The sequence below is a fragment of the Pygoscelis adeliae genome, unplaced genomic scaffold (assembly GCF_000699105.1).
Source record: "Pygoscelis adeliae isolate BGI_AS28 unplaced genomic scaffold, ASM69910v1 Scaffold4, whole genome shotgun sequence".
Taxonomy (NCBI): domain Eukaryota; kingdom Metazoa; phylum Chordata; class Aves; order Sphenisciformes; family Spheniscidae; genus Pygoscelis; species Pygoscelis adeliae.
The window spans coordinates 11,107,627-11,112,253 of record NW_008824986.1 but is presented as its reverse complement, the minus strand read 5'-3'; the positions used below and the strand labels follow the sequence as shown (position 1 = coordinate 11,112,253).

Sequence of the window (4,627 nt, the reverse complement as noted above, 5' to 3'; positions counted from 1 at the left end):
AAAGAGTATTCGGTGCAAGAGGCCGCAGAGCTACGGAGATCACTTGCCTCTGCCGGATTGATGGAGCTGAGAACGGGCCAGCTCAGTGCACCTTAGCTTACACGCACTGGTCGTTTATTTCACGCTCTTCTCTATCTAGATGTATGATCCAGAAAGAAGGAAAAAGTAGTTGAGGTTTAAACTCTTATCACTAAAGTGAGTCTCCCTCTACATTAAAAAACTATCCAGACATTGTAACAGGAATGGGTTCAGTTCTTATGTCATAAATTTGTGTGTGTAGAAAAAAGACTTATTGGTGAATTTAGCAGTATTTTTCGTTGAACTGGCAGTTGCTAACCATTACACCAGTATTTATTTGATTCTTAAAGAGCACAAAAGCATGGACTACAAATAAAGAAGATGGAGTAATAGCTTTGGACTGGACCACTAGCTTTAAACTTGAAATGAAGTGTCCAGTTTTGAGTTACTGTGTCCAAATGCCATTTGTACAGTTTGAAAAGTGGGGGCATTTTTCCAGCTTGTCACTGTTAGCTGTAGTTCATTCCAGTGAATGATATCACTGGAGGAGCAGTTGTTCTGCTATAAGTACCTCACTCATGACTGGAATGTATTAAATGTATTAATCTGTGCCTCGGAGTGTAATTTAGGGAAGCCCTACATTTGACACATTCTTGTACATCCTTATTTTATCGCCTTATCCTGCAGGTAACAATGTCTCAAAAGCAAAGAGACTGGATGAAGTTAAAATTACATGTCACCAAATATTATATGCACTTTTTGTTGCTCATTTCGCTGTCAGAATTACGGATTTTCAACAACATTAGTTTAAATATGTTTATGACTTGATTTACACCTCCAATGTCAAAATAAAATCCCAGGCAGGAATCCAAGGCTTCTAATGAGCCAGGAGACGAGATGAAGCCATGAGGGGAATGTCCCTAGCCTCACAGCTACATCTTTCACGGCAAAACTCTGGCGCAAACAGCACCTAGGCCAACCAAAGATAAAACGTGAGGGTTGAGTTATCCTGGAGAGTATTTGTCAAACCTCCTTTAAGTCAGCAGAATAAAAATGTATTTTGGGGGCAAGGTTAGACCTTATGTCAACTAAGTGAACTCGCAAAGCATTTACAGCCATCTCATGACTATTACCTATCATAAATTTGAAACACCCTTAATCTGTAGGTGTATAATTTTGAGGTACTTCGAGATACTCTTACCACCTTCTATTTTCAATGTAACAATCACACATATTGCTGTTGGCAATTAAATAAGGACTTGATTAGTAGTAATAAATATCATTTTCTGAACTGCGTTATGCGTTACGCACCTGCGAAAAGAAATACATCTATTGCTGCCCAAACCAGGTGTAGGTGTCGAAGCCCTGGCTGTTGCAGGCAAATATAGAGGCATATGCAACGTTGTGGTTATCGGCCCCGGATTCCTGGCAAGTAAGGCAGTTTAAGTAGTCGGATTGAAAGTGCAGCGCTATGTGCTGAAAACTAACTCACCTCTCATTCCTTCGTGTGATGTGGAAAGCATTTAACGACCAGTGCATCCCTTATTTTTGTTTAATCAGAATTTCCCTGGAAGAGCTGGAACCCACGGTGCCAGCGCTGCGCTAGGAGCCAGCGATATTTACTCTAAACACACAGGGCTGCTTTTCTTGTATTGACATCCGTGTCTTCCCTTGTATACATTTCAAAATAAATATCCCGAGCGACCCACAGCTTTTCCTACGGGGCAGAAAAGCCTTCGCTATGGAGCAAGGCAATTCATAAACGTAGCCAAGTGCCCCCGCTCCACCTGCAGGCATTGTCAGCTGGCAGTGATGGGGATGATAGAGGAGATGGGACCAGTGACTGAACTCCGACCTTATCGATCCAGCCACCTCCACCCAGCTGAGTTGCTGCGGTCCAGTCAGCTGAAAAGGAATTTAAAGGGCAGTCATCTTCCCTGCTCAGCCCTCCTGTCATTAATAACGTTTTCATCCATGACAGTGATAAACACACGGTACTTGAGGAGAGTTTATTAAGGTCAGTCTATAAATAAAAATTAAAATTTAAAAAAATGGGTTTACACAGATGAACAGATGGATGAATAAAGTGATTGGTAAAACAATAAATATGAAAATAGACAGATGGATGAAGTATCTGGTAGTGATCTTCTAAAAGCCCAATGCCTCAAATACTGGCAATGTTATACTAGACCCTTCTCTCCCCCCTGATAAAAACCAGATTTAATGAAGCTGCTGCAGAACTTATAGGTTTCGTGGATCTATGGCCTGACTAATATTTTGTCATTTAATGCCTATTCTCCAGCCTGATAAAAAGGATTGCAGCCATTTCTCTATGTCAGGTATATAACTGAGTGCTACTAAAATTTAAATGTCTCATCTGTCCTTGGATTTAAATACAGATGGCCTTAACCCTCCGAGTTTTTCTTAATGCAAGATGGTATACAATACCCTGCCTGACTTCTTTTATCATTCTCAAAGAGACAGAGAGTTGTATCTCTAGTGGAATTCAGGCTACTGGCAAGCAAATATTCTTCTTCACTTCCAAAATCTGAATATCGTTCAGAAAAATAAAACCAAAAGCCGAATAAAAAAAAAAAAACATTTCAGCCCCCATCAGCTGAGGAATGCTGGCAGGTCTTTCTGCTTTATAAAAAGCAAGTCCGCTTGATCCAAACTTTCCTTGGGAATCATTTAATGGCTTGCTATCGTAAGAGTTAATTTATAAATTTAATCCTTAGTTTAGCATTGTTTAAAAGGGATGAGACGCTAGCAAAGGAGAAAAGTTCATTGCAACTTCGCGTGATTTTTGAAGCGTTTGTTTCTGTGGTGGCTCTGTAGGTAGCTGAGCTTGAGCGAGGGGAGGCATCATTTAGGGAAGCGCGTACAATCATTAAGGGTAAACACTTGACTCAGATGCAAGACCGTAGGCTTTGAGTTTGCAACGTCTAAAAGAACCTTAATTGTTGCCTCTGGTTAAATATTTCAAAACCATTACTTAGATCATTGCGATTATTGATCCTTTATTATGCCTTTGTTCTTTGATGGTCATGCAGACATTAACTTGCATTAAGCGGCGTCACGTGCATCATTGTTTGCTGCAAATGAAGATTTTGAATGCAGAATCTGAACGGCAGCTCAGGACTCGTCCAGCGCGAGCCTGCCATCAATTTCCATTGAAAGTGGCTGCGTAAGTGAAATGGATGAGAAGAGAGGGTGCCCGGTGCCTCGCAGAAACTGCGAGACTCTGCATGATTTGGTCCTTAGGAAGCAATTCAGTCTAATAATGAAGAGGTGATGGGGCACATAACTACTGTTAGTTAAATCCAGGTTTAAATGGAATAAACCAAGAGTATTGCAGGTCCCTAATGAACAATCAAAAAGGTGGTTAGGATTGTGCAGAGCAGCTGTATTACTTAAAAATAAGCAACAGTTAGGGGAATAATGGCTTTCAGCCAGTTGTCGAGTAGATCTGAATGGCAGATTGGAGAGGAGGCAGAGATCCTTCCGTCAGCTGTCCCCATCCAGCCCGGGACTGAGCTGGCCATAACCTGTGACATGGGATCACAGTGCGGTGGCTCTGTACCCCATGGCCTCACCAGGCCACCGGCACTGCTCCTTCTGCCTAGAGGGAGCAGAAGGCAGCCTGGGGTCCCAGCCACCAAACCCAGGAGCCGGAAGGTCTCTGCAGGCAGCAAGCCTCCAAATTCGCTGCCAGCTAGGAGAGGGTGAGCTCCCTGCCCGGCAGCAAAGAACAAGTCAAGATGCAATTTAACCATCCCTGTGGTTTTAAAACATTTTTTAAACAGGAGGTTGCATTATTTTGATGATGGGATTATGTTCAGCAAAGCTGGAGTTGAGGCTATAGGAATTATAATGGGCGAAAAAAAAAAGGATGCTTTTGAGGCTCTCTCTTGCCGCATGTCTTCAGTTCCCTTTAAGACTCCTGGAATATTTTAGGAAAACTCCTCCAAAACTGTGACTGCAACTGAGGACTTTCAGAAGATTTGCTGGGTGCTGCCACTGCCTTGGTGAACCTGGTACAGAATGGGTGAGTATGAGCAGAGGGAAGGGCACAGTATCAGGCCTTCAGTGTTTTTGGTTTCTTTTTGAAAGTTAGCATAGTAACCAAGGTTTCCTATGTCAGGAATGTTATCTTGCTGTCCAATGCCCTGGAAAATGCCCTTTCTTCAATTTTTGCCTTTCTACTTTGTCACTTAGTCTCAAGGTCTCGTACCCAGATGGGATTCAAGGCAGAAGCTGTGGCTGTGACCTTTTAGGCATGAGGCTGGTGGTGGTGTGAGCTGGGTCTTCCTCTGAAAATGGGACTGGGACCCCATGCCCCAGTAGCACTTCCATCCTATTATCTGAGTAATTCTGATCCTCTGCAATCAGCTCCTGCACGCTCCTCACTGCCTTCCTCTCCCTGGATCTGTCTGAGGACGACTATTAATTGCATTTGGTAACTATTTGCTGCTGACCGATGCAGGTACATCAGTCACTTCAGTAACTGAGCGTTCTTGGGTGAAAGAAGAAATTCACAGATGTTTCCTTTGAAGGAGTTTCACGAATAACCCCATGAATGTACAACATGCTCTCGCCTTTACTTCTC

At 42.8% G+C, this 4,627-nt stretch overlaps 1 protein-coding gene across 1 annotated transcript in view; it reads left to right on the top strand.

Annotated features, from left to right (window-relative positions):
* Nucleotides 1-4,627, top strand: part of ACADSB (acyl-CoA dehydrogenase, short/branched chain) — a 29,422-nt gene that overhangs the window by 24,586 nt on the left and 209 nt on the right. The gene's annotated exons all lie outside the window — the stretch shown is intronic.